The sequence below is a fragment of the Sorex fumeus genome, unplaced genomic scaffold (genome assembly GCF_029834395.1).
Source record: "Sorex fumeus unplaced genomic scaffold, SorFum_2.1 ptg000196l, whole genome shotgun sequence".
Classification (NCBI taxonomy): domain Eukaryota; kingdom Metazoa; phylum Chordata; class Mammalia; order Eulipotyphla; family Soricidae; genus Sorex; species Sorex fumeus.
Genome location: NW_026606253.1, coordinates 47,059 through 59,201, shown reverse-complemented (window position 1 = coordinate 59,201; position 12,143 = coordinate 47,059).

The following is a 12,143-nucleotide window of genomic DNA, read 5'->3' as shown; positions in this document are numbered from 1 at the left end:
TCCACTGTCTCCTTGGCAGTTCACCCGGGGGTCCATGACCACAGTCTGACCCCAGGACCCTGCAGTCTTTGTGGAGGACAGTGATTGCTTCCGTGGCCAGTCGCACCCCTTGCCCTGATGCTGTTTTTCTTCAGGCCCCGGAATATGAGTGTGTCAGCTGTTGCTCACTGCAAGCTTTGTTTGTCCGGAGTTTGCAAATGACTGTTTGCTGCTGGCCGTTATTGAAATTCCTTTCACTCAAAGGACGGGATGCTTCTCCCTCCCACAGGCAGTAGTTTGGGATGAGCATCTCACAGGACCGTTTGGCTTGCTTGCACAGTGCTCACTTCTAAAGCTAAAAGGGTTTTGGTTATTAGTATTTTTTTGAAACTGTCATTCTGGACTCTAGCAAGAGTAATGTGATGTTCCACTTCTGGAGTAACTGGTGTGCAGAGCTGTCTGGCTTTTAGAATCACTGACGCTGTTAGGAGTGGTAAATGTTTTATCTTCTGTGGACCTTTTGTTTATTTATTTGAAGGAAAAAACCTTTTATTTGGTGACTTTTAGGAAGAGGACGAGCGGAGAGAGAGAAACATTTCAAGAGAGACCGTGGGCTTCTCCAAAGGCAGAGAGAGCCCCTACACACATCCCAAGATTAGGAAAGCACAAAAGCCCCCATGTCAAGGAGAGCTGCGGGCACCGCATTGGCTCGGCTACATGGGCACAGGCAGCTCAGGGGCTCGGGCAGCATAGGAGCCTTCAGTGGACCTTTCAAGGGTGGGTGTGCTCCCCCCTCTTCTCCTCGACGGAGCGGCATGTCTTCTGATTGTTACCTAATGTGGCTCAAAGTTTTTCAGACACAGGATTGGTTACTTCAGCCTGAATTTATAGACCTGGCTTTGGGGAATCTAAATTTTTGTACTAAAGTGGTTTTGAATTTTATTTGGAGGCTCGTGCCAGGCAGTGCTCAGGACTTACTCCTGGCTTTGCACTCAGGATCACTCCTGGCAGTGCTCAGTGGACAGTATGGGGTGCTGGGGATAGAACCCCGGGTCAGCTGAATGCAAAGCAAGCACCTTACACGCTCTACTTTCTCCCTGGCCCCGGGTCTCCTGAGCACTGCCCCAGGGCACCTCCTGGTGGTGATTCTTAGCAGTTCGATGGTGCTTGGTGCTGTGGTGGCAGGGATATCCCAGGCCACTCCAGTGGCCTCTCTTGGGATGCACATGGCAATGCTCGAGACCCTGGTGGTGCCAGGGGGCGAAGTTGGCAGTCATGTGTCAGGCATATACCTTAGCCCCTGCACTCTCTGACTCAACACTAAAGTATACTGTGCTTTGGAGCGGGAGTGTTACAACACCTGAGTTTTTGTTGTTGGTCTGTTTTGTTTGGGCCTCCCCTGGCAGTGCTCAGTCTTACCCCTGGCTCTGCACTCACGATTGACTCCTGGTGGTGTTTGGGGACGGTGTGGGACGCCAGCAGTCCAACCCAGGTTGGCTGCCTGCAGTGATGCCCAAGGTTGGGTCGGCTGGTAAGTTTTAGGGGTTCTGTTCACCATTTGTATGTGTGCTTTCCTAGGAACATGAGGTGGAGAAAATGTTCACACTCAAAGGAAGCCTCTTGCCAGCAGCCGATGTCAAAAATATCAATTTTTTCGTCAGACCCCGGCTAGAACTGATGGATATAATGGCTGAAAATGTGCTTAGGTATCTCAGAGCTGATGCTGGGTCCATACGGAATCATTCCTCTAGTGGTTTGAGTGCTCATCAGGACACCTTTGCTTGCCAGCGCTTTGGGAAGTGGATCTTTGGACAGATGTGAGAGTGTGTCGGAGGAGGAGAATGGGGGGTCAGGAGCAGGATACTCTGCAGTCACCCAAGGATAGATCCTCGGAACCCAGTGCGGTCCCCAAGTCTCCCGGGAGTGACTTCTGAGTGCATAGCCAGGAGTTATCCCTGAGCACCTGCCGGGGTGGCCCAAAAACTATAAATAGAGAATGGGAAACTTTGTGTATTGGGGCTTGGGGAGGCAGGGCAAACCACATAAACCCCCTGTCTCAGGACAGTAGAAAGCTCCGGCCTGTCTCAGTAGAAGGACCCAAATTTCTTTATAAAAAGAAAAACAGCTAATGGTTCTTTTTCAAGTACTGAATACCATATGCTCAAACTTCATAAGCAAAGTCAGGAGAAGCTGATTAAAATTTAATGCTGCAGCATCTATGGAGGAAGTGCACCAGTCCAGTCTGCATTACGTTTGATCGACGTGGCCCCTAAGGACTTAAAAGCATGCGAGGTATTTGCGCAAGATCAGGCACAGTGTGGAGCAAACTTTTATTTTCCTAGAGACATCGCTTGATTAAATAGAAACATTATTTTTTCTGCAAGAAACAGATGTTCGTTGCAATAACCCTGAGAGGTTTTTCTTTTTTTCTTTCCTCTTTTTGGGTGACACCCGGCAATGCACAGGGGTTACTCCTGGCTCTGTACTCAGGAATTACCCCCGGTGGTGCTCACGGGACCATATGGGATGTTGGGAACTAGGATTCCAACCCGGGTCGGCCGCGTGCAAGGCAAACGCCCTACCCGCTGTGCTGTTGCTCCAGCCCCAACCCTGAGAGTTTTCATGTCCCATCAATGGCCCATGAGAAAGTAACACTGCCCCTTGGCAGAGCACAGGTCAGCGGTTTCCAGAAAAGGCATCAAAATCAAGAGAGCAAGAAAACTAGAATCTTGGGCCGAGTCAGTGGTGGGGGCTTAGCTCATAAGCGTCTCTTTAGAGCCCACTGTGTGTCAGGCACAGGGGGGGCCCTGGGGAGCAGTCCTCGCCTCGGGGCCTCGGGCTAACGCACGGTCCTTCTCTTGCAGTGAAGAGAGACGTGGCCTCACAAGAGATTTCCACATCTTGTTTGTACCCCGGCGTAGCCTGCTGTGTGAGCAGCGGCTGAAGGACCTGGGCGTCCTGGGCTCCTTCATCCACAGGGAGGAGTACAGCCTGGACCTCTTTCCCTTCGACGGGGACCTTCTCTCCATGGAGCCGGAGGGCGCCTTCCGAGTAAGTTCAGTGTTTGCCCTTTGAATTTGACGCTCGTTTCTGCCTCGTTTGTGATGGTGACACTGACACTGGCATTTCAGTGATTCCTGGAAGCCTCCAGTTTCTTCCTTTTGGGGAGAGACGGGAGTTGGGCCACACCCAGCAGTGCTCAAGGTTTACTCCTGGTTCTGTGCTCAAGGATCACTCCTGCCCATGCTCGGGGACCATATGTGCTGCCAGGGATAGAACCCAGGTTGGCTGCGTGCAAGACCAGCGCCTTCCCCTGTGCTGTCTCTCGGGCCTCTGCTCCTCTTGCTTATGGAGACCCTCCTGTTTCAACGAATTTGCTTAAAATTGTTAATGCCGTTAATGAATTCTCAAAACTCAGTTGTCCTTAAATGTGTTTATTTCTGGTGTTTCTCTGCTGCTGGTCGATCTTTGTCCTTGTGCCCGTCCCACCCTGACTTGACTGTGGCTGTGGAGGAAGCTTCGAGAGTGGAAGGCAGGGCCGCTCCAGCCAGAAATAGTCAAGTCTGTCACTGCGTTTTTCCAGTTAGCCACTTGTGAGGGATTTTGTTTTAGTGACCGCCTTTCCCCTTGATTGAGTCTTGGCAAGACCTGAAGACTCTAATCTTACATTCTCATTTTCTAGAAATACAATTGCCTACATTTTTCATTCAAACTCTTGAGGTTCTGCAGTGTGACCTCAGGGCTGGGTGCAGGGTGTGCGGGAAATTCTGTTTCTCCCACACGCCCATCCCAGCCTGTTTCCTACTGGTTATTTTCAGCACATATTTATTTGTTTGCTTTGCTTTGGTTTTTGCTTGGAGCCTCACCTGGTGATGCTCAGGGATTACTCTTGGGGGTCCTCAGGGGTCCATATTTGACTCTTTGATGCCAGGGAAGCACCTTCGCACTGAACTATATATCTGACCACCCGGACTATTTCTTTTTTAAATGTTGTCTTTTTCTGAAAGGTGGTTTTTTGTTTGCAAATATGATTTTATATGTTTTGTTTACTATCTTTATGACAGGGAGCACTTCTGAAATATTTCTCTTTCAAAGTGTCAGCTTGGCTCTTAGGGGCGCCCGGGCCAGATCTCTGGCTCTTTCTTCTGTGCGGTGAGGTTTCTCCATGCTTAGTCCCTTAAGACAATCTGTAGACCCCAAAGCATTGATTTATGTGAGTTTTCAACCAGATGCTTTTCCTATGACGTACTTTTTACTGGAAATAGGGAAAATTGGGCATGGCTGGAGTTCTGGCAGGCCGAGTGAGACCCCCCCCCCGCCCCCAAGTGGGTAACCACCACCTAGAGTGTGCGACCCTCAGCCTCAGCGAGAAAGGGAGGGAAAGGGAAAATAAATACTGGAATGAAGGGGAAGATGCAAGGGGAAACACATCAGCTTGATAATGTCCTCTAAAAACGGCGTACCAGGGCCAGAGAGATAGTAAGGTGGGTAGGGCACTTGCCTTGCCCCTGGCCGACCCGGGTTCGTTCCCTGGCACCCCATATGGTCCTCCAAGCCCCGACTGGTGTGACCCCCAGTGCCAAGCCCGGGAGTCAGCTTGAACCTGTGCACGGCCCCAGCGCTCCCGGTGCCTGTCTGCGCCCTCTGCGCCCTCTGCTGTTCGTTGGAAGCTTGTACAGGTGTGTTTGAGACGCGATCACGTTTCGCTGAGTTCTTGGGCATGTGAGTTGATTTGTGGTACTGCTGCTGGTCTCAAGACACGACCTTTCGAGAACGCAGGTGCATCACCAGATTTCCAGGCCCCCTTTCCCCTCAGCATGTTGGTCTCAGCAGCACCTTAAGAGAAAGAACCTGGGGCTCGCTTGGTTTCTGGGCTGCTGTCACCCAGCTCCCCGTGGGTTTGCTCACGTCCCTGGGCTTCGGCCTGTGGAATCCAGAACTTTCCTGGGCTCCCCCGATGGCCTCTCCCCACCCCAGTCTTGGAGCAGGAAAGGGCTTGCATGCCATGTGTGGTGACAGGACAGGGGCCTGCCCGGCCCTGTGTGGTGACAGGACTCGGGGTTCACCTTCCATACGAGTCACTGCGGGTCTGGGAGAGGCCTCTCTGCTCCTTCTGTTCCCAGTCAGCAGTGCATAAGCTTTGAGGAAGCGGCTTGGTCACCCCAGCTGAGGGTAGGGGCCGTCTCGGTCACACCCAGGGTCGCTCCTGGCCCTGTGCGGTCGGGGTGGGGCCATCCCAACAGGCAGACCCGACACAGGTCAGAACCAAGGGCCCCACATCCCCCCACATCCACCCATAATTCCGTATTAAAAAAATACAGAATTATGGGTGGTGGGGATATAGCTTAGAGGGCTAGAGCCCCAGCATCACCTGGGGAGCCCCGAGTTCAGGACAGGAGGGACCCACACACCACCAGATATGACCCTAGGGGCTTTTAAAGAGGAATTACAAGGGCTGGAGCAATATACATTGGGAGGGCATTTGCCTTGCACGCAGCTGACCCAGGTTCAATCCCCGGCATTCCATATGGTTCCCAAAGCACCACCAGAATAATTCCTGAGTGCAGAGCCTATCCCTTGAGCCTCGCCAGGTGGGAGTTGTTAGAGGTGTCTCTGTAGTAATACGCCGTTTTTAAACATGAATGTTTTGTTTGGGTGCTCGGGGCTGGGCAGGGCCGGGCAGGAGCCGGCTTAGCTGTCCGCAGGCAGACACAGTTCCCGCTCTGAACAGTCACCTGGGCCCCTGAGCAGTTCGAAAGAGGACCCCTAATGCTTTCCTTCCCCTGCATCAGCCTCTGTGGTCTGCTCCAATGCAGAGTTTCCGGTTCTTTTCTGAGGACTCTTTGGACATCCTGACCAGGGTGGCTTAGACTCAAGTGTGAGGCTGCACCCCAGACCTGGCGGAGCCATCCTACGGGGTCTTTGGGGATGTTATGCTCACTCTGGGCCAGGCTCTCTGGGAGGTCTCCCTCTGCACCCCGCCCCCAGTCTGCACACCTCCACAGTGTTATCTTTTTATTGTTAATTTTTTCACCCGGAGAGGCACGGGGGTTACTCCTGGCTGTGCAGTCAGGATTTACTCCTGGCGGTGCTCAGGGGACCATATGGGATGCCGGGATTTGAACCCAGGTTGGCTGCATGCAAGGCAAATGCCCTCCCCGCTGTACTATCTCGTTCCAGCCCTGACACTAGAAGCTTCGACCTGGGGATCCTTGTTCCTTCAGCTCTTTTGCATGGAAGGGCGGGTGTGAGTCAGACCTGAGCAGCTGTGAGCGTTGGAGGGATTCCATGGCATGTGGGGTGTCCGTGAGTTTTCCGAGGCATGTGGGGTGTCCCCTGGTGGGTTCTGCAGGGCAGCTGGGGCTGGGACCCGGGTTAGGCCAGAGACCGGCCTCACCTCCGCTCACCTTCTCTTAGTCCTGTTTGCCGGCTTGCTCTTCTCTTCGAGCTCTTGCTAACTCTGATTTCCCCCCCTGACACATAAAAATTTCCTCTATCTGGATATTTTGAAGTTGAATGCCAGCATGAGACGGGTGACGGGGCTCGCTGATGACAGTGAATAGATGCCGTTTGCATATGTCCTGTGCCTTCAGGCTGTATATAGTCTTGAACTGTGTCTACAGCTCCTGAAATTTTGTTTCGAACGGAAGACTGATTTTTATGTAACTTCCTGATAGAATGCCGTGCGGCGCTGCCCGAGGGGTAAGGGGTCCTCGGAGTCCTAAGGGGGGAAAATGACCCAAATTGAGGTGCTTCCTGTGTGCCAGTGTCCCATCACGCCACACCTCCCAGGGCTGGTGTTTCCCTGTCCAGAAGACGCTGGACAGACGTGAGCCAAAGCTCTAGCAGGGAGGAAGCATTTGTGCTGCGGGATGAAATAGAACTGCCTTCGGAAACCCCAGCTTTGAGTCCAGCTGACATTTTCAAGAAATCCAAAACAGACTTTTTTCCCCCCATTTTTAGTACCAGAGTAGATAATCCCCTAAGGTTATTTGCTTCCCTGAGAGATATTTAGCTTACCCTTTCAAGGTTCGTTTAGAGCAGATCTTGGCGTTAAATCAGAGTTGGGTGCTAACCGAGTTCAGAGTGTTTGCCTATTTGCGGCCTTCTTTGTCTCTTAAGAGGAGCCGTAGTTAGAGGCCTCCAGAGAAAACAAAACACAAGCACCCACTTCCTCCAGGCTTGGTTCCTCTGTTCTCAACCCCTGGCCACTTGTCTATGCATCGTCCCCAGAGCAGGCGGGGGACAGAGGCAGAGAAGGTCTGAGCAGCCCCTGTATGGTGCTCCCCGAGCAGTGCTCCCCATCTTTGTGGCTTCTGTTGAGGTTCTGAAGTGAGTCATCAGGTTCTAGTGACAAATGTCTCACGTACGGCGTGACACAAAGATGGAGTTTGTGCCATCAGTCCCCGGGGTGGGAGGAGGGAGCGTCGCGTTTTGGGGGCCAGAGGCAGGAGGATGTGACCCATAGCATGTCGGCTTTATCTCGGGTGGGGGAAAATGGATCGTTTGGGGAGGAGTGCGCTTGGGGTACAGATTTGCTGTGTTTTTCTGGATTTCTCTCTCTCTCTTTTTTTTTATTTAGGAGTACTGCTATTTATCCAGCCACTGATTAGCTGATTGAATTGTGCATGAACTCCACCTTACTTTTTTTTCATTTTTTATGATTTTATTTATTGAGTCACCATGAGAGCAGTTACAAAGCTTTCGGGTCTAAATCTCGGTCATACAATGAAACAACCGTACCTTCACCAGTGCCCATTCTCCACCACCAACAACCCCAGTATATCCCCATCCCACACCCTCCCCCTACGTGTGGGGCAGATGATTTCCAAATTATTTTCTCTCGACTTTGATCACATTCGATATTTTGACACCAGACCCACAATTATTGTTTGAGATTTTACCCCAACACTCAGATCTGCTGAAAAGGCAACAGTAGACAGTTTGTTTTCTATTGCTGGTTATGAATAACCTATGATGTTGTGTGGCTGCAGTAGTGGCCACGTGATTTTGAAATTCCAAATTTGAACACTTCAATCTGGAGGGATTTCTGCCCAAACCTGCTGGGTTCCGAGATTTGCTCCTGAGTCTCTGGCATCCTGGTCATTAAGCAGCTTGATCAGGAGTCAGAGAGGCTGTTCATGGACGATGACTTGGGGTCTCGTTGGGACGGGGAGGACAGGACTGGCTCCACCCCCATCCTGTGAGGCCCAACAAGTTTTGTCACTGAGGGCCCAAGCCTGACTGTCCAGTGACCTCTGGAGGATGGCGGCCACCTGGCCGCCAGGGGGAACAGGCCAAGGCATGAACCCATGGGCCCAGCACTGCAGGGACCAGACGCCTTTCTGCCAAAAGCCACTGGGTTTCGAGATGTGTTTCTGAGTCTCTGGGATCATGGCCATTAAGCAGTTCAATCAGGAACCAGAGAGGCCATGCCTCCAAGGATATAGCTGAGCCGGAGGGGGCTTGTGGGTGTGTTTCCCACATACCTAACTTTTGGCCGTTTACTTTCTTGGTAAACTTTGCCCAAGTTTTTGGGGTCTGGCCAAAGGCACAGCAGCAATTTTGGGGTATCTGGAGTCTGAAGGTGCCATCAGGCTGCTGATGCACTCGCCTCACAAGTACAGTGTTTTTCGTTTGTTTGTTTGTTTGTTTGTTTCTTTTTAATGTAGGAGTACTGCTATTTATTCAGCCACTGATTAGCTGATTGAATTGGGCTTGAACTCCACCTTACTTTTTTTGTTTTTCATAATTTTATTTATTTATTTATTTTTTCTTCTTCTATTTATTTATTGAATCACCGTGGGAAAAGTTACAAAGCTTTCAGATTTAAGTCTCGGTCATGCAATGATCAAACACCTTTCCCTTCACCCTTCACCAGTGCTCATTTTTCACCACCAAGAACCCCAATATACCCCAGCTCCCACCCACCCAATGCCTGTGAGGCAGATGATTTCTCCTTAACTATCCTCTACATTGATTGCATTCATTACTTCAACAAAAGATGCACCATGATTGTTTAGAATTTACCCCCCAACAATCAGAATGGCTGAAAAGGCATTGTGAAATACGTTGTTTTCTATATAAAGTTTGGAGTTCCGGGGCTGGAGAGATACACAGTGGGTAGGGCGTGTGTCTTTCACGTGGCCATCCCGGGTTTGAGTCCCAGCATCCATATGGTCTCCTGAGTGCAGAGCCAGGAGTAACCCCTGTGAGTGCAGAGCCAGGAATAACCCTTGTGCATCACCAGGTGTGACCCAAAAAGCCAAAAAAAAAAAGTTTGGTGTTCCTCCCCTCCAAACAAAGGTGTGAGGTGCTGCGTCTCGCTGAGCAAGCAGAAGGAAAGCAGAGAGCTCGGGCCCAGTGGTTGATGCAGATTGCTGGGCCGGGCCGTCGAGCAAGGGAAATTTGGGGATCTCTGGGACCCTTCCTCGGGCCCAGTGCTCTCCGGGGCCCCTAGCTTGGTCGTGTCCTACGAGTTGGGGGCGAGCCTGGCTTTGTGCTTGCTTTGCGTTTGGACGGGCAGGTGGGGTGTTCAGGGCCCAGCTGCTGACACCTGATCCCGCCCTGGCCAGGTGGGAGGACGGAGTTTGGCGGCTGGCCCCTGAGATGCCCAAGATAACCAGTCAAGGAGATAACCAGAGTCAATCCCAGTCGAGTTGGGTGATAGGCTGAGATAACGCACCGAGCCGCTGAGGCAGATCCTGTCTGGAGACGCTCGGGCACCTTGATCCCAGGCCGGCCTGGCCTGGCAGGGGGCGGAGGCGAGTGGGCACCAACCAACCTCGGCGTTTCCGTGGCTCAGAGCTTCCGGGCCCTTCCGCTTGCTCTGCTGTTGTTTTGATTTTGGGTCACACCTGGACATGTTCCGGGGTCACTCCTGGCTCTGCACTCAGGACTTACTCCTGGAGGTGCTCTGGGGTCCCTATGGGATGCCGGGATTGAACCCAGGTCAGTTGTGTGCAAGGCAAACGCCCTCCCCGCTGTACTAGAGTTCTGGCCCCGTGGCCCAAAACTTAAAGAAAAATCCTTGCTGGGGTTGCCCCGTCGCTGGCGCCCTGTCAGCCTCGTGGGTCTGCACACGGCCTCGAGTGGCCAGTGACAAGGTGCGCCCTCCTGGCCTCCTGCTCCCCAGGGCTGCTCTCTGCCCGGTGCTCCCGGCCCTGCAGCCCTCAACTCCTGCCCTGTGTTCCCTCCTCCTTTCTGTGGTGTCCCCCTCCTCTCTCGGTGGCCCTCCCCCTGGGGTCACCCCCCTTCCTGCGTGGTGCTGGGACAGCAGAGCTGCCTGGTTTGTGCCGGCTTTGTGCCAGGTGCACATGTGACCCCTGGGACTTGGACTCAGGACCTCATGCTTGTGAGGCAGTGCTCAAAACCCCCTCTCGGACATTCCTCCCCTCCAGGCTGAAGGAACGTACTTGACCCACGTTCAGGCTCACACCTCTGCTTCCTGCCAAATCACTGCCGGCCACTAGCAGGCCAGGACCCGTGTGCCACGCCTGTGTGAAGCAGGGACGTTCTGGGGCGTGAGCCTGCTAGCGTCTTTGTCATGGACACATGTGGTCCCATCACAGGATTTAGGGTCACGGTCCAAACACAGGAGCATGGGGGTGAGGGGGTCGGGGCATGTTTAGGCCGGAGACTCTACTGGGCTCACACACGGCACTGAGTGCTCAAGTCTCAGGGAGACAGTGAGGCTCAAACACATTTTCTTTCGCGCTGTTTTTTTCTTTTTTTTGGCTTTTTGGGTCACACTCAGGGATGCTCAGGAATTACTCCTGGCAGTGCTCAGGACTGGTGATCGAATCTTGGTCAGCCGTGAGCAAGGCAAACCCCTCCCCACTGTGCTCTCACTTCAGCCCCTCCTTTTGCATCTTTTTGTGTTTTTTTCAGAATTGATTGACTTCCTCGTAGCGTTTGCTGGCCCTGACGTTCTCTGTAGAGTCCCTTGTTGCACACTGTGTTTCGTGGGCACCTTGGCATCAAGACTTGGCGCTTGCCTGGTGCATGGCTCACCCCATAGGTCCCCCTGAGCACCGCCAGGAGTGATTCCCGAGAGCAGACCCAGGAGTAACCCTGAGCACTGCCGGGTGTCCCATAAAACAAAAGGAAAGAAAGAAAATAGGTATCCTTGACCGGAAAGGTAGCCCAGGGCCAAGGAGCCTGCCTTGCCTGCGGCTGACCCCACCCCACCCTGTACGTCACCCCCCCCCCCCCCCCGCCAGGTCCTGCCAGCATGAGCCCCGATGACTGGATCAAAGTCGGCCCTGAGCACGGCCAGGTGTCCCGTCCAAGTGTCCCGACCTGAGCCCCCAGGTTAGGTCACTCCACCCTCCCCACCTCCCCACCACTCCCCCGTTCCTGCTCACTCATCCTCGAGGGGACCCGCACTCATTCAGCTTGTGCTCCCATCCGAGCAGGCCAGGCCAGACTCCTCTGTACAGCTCTCAGGCCTTAGTGGGCTGGGCCACGCCCTGGCCACAGTGCGGCAGGTGTTGCTCACAGCACTGGGGTCACAGAGAGCAGGGCTATCAGGGTCGGGCTCAGGGCCTCTGCCCTGTCACTCTGCCCCTCCGCCCCCGCCCCCGCCCGCCCATAGATTTTATGGCCCAGCTCCTGAGGAGGGCCCTGGGCACAGTCACTGGGTCCAGGTCACACTCGGGGGACGCCGAATGACCTCAGTTGGAGATCTGTAACTGCCAAACATTTGTCAAACGTTTTCTGAAACCACTTTCTCAGGGCCCAGGAGTCCAGAACTGGGCCCCGCAGGGACCAGAGGCACATTGGCCAGCTAGTGCTGGCATCTGCAGGGCAGCCCTCCGGAGCCTCAGCCGGACCCTGGCATCACGAAGGGTGGCGCCTGCCCCTTTAAGAAGGGCCCATGATGCCCTCCTCCTTGCGGAATTCTCATTCTACCTTGGAACATTCTAGACTCCAAGTGCCATTTTCAGTCTCTGTAGGAGACTGGCACGAGCCTGTTTGGCAGAGCTCAGTTCTTTAAGCTGCGAGTGCAGTGTGACACAGGTGAATCTGAGTCTCTGGGCTTTTTGCCCGCGTGCGGGTGGCTTTTTTCTCTAACAGTTCTTTAGTGTATGATAGTTTTTAATCTGTAGTTCGTTTAAGTTTTTTTAGTAGTTATATATATATATATTTTTGGGGGGTGGGGG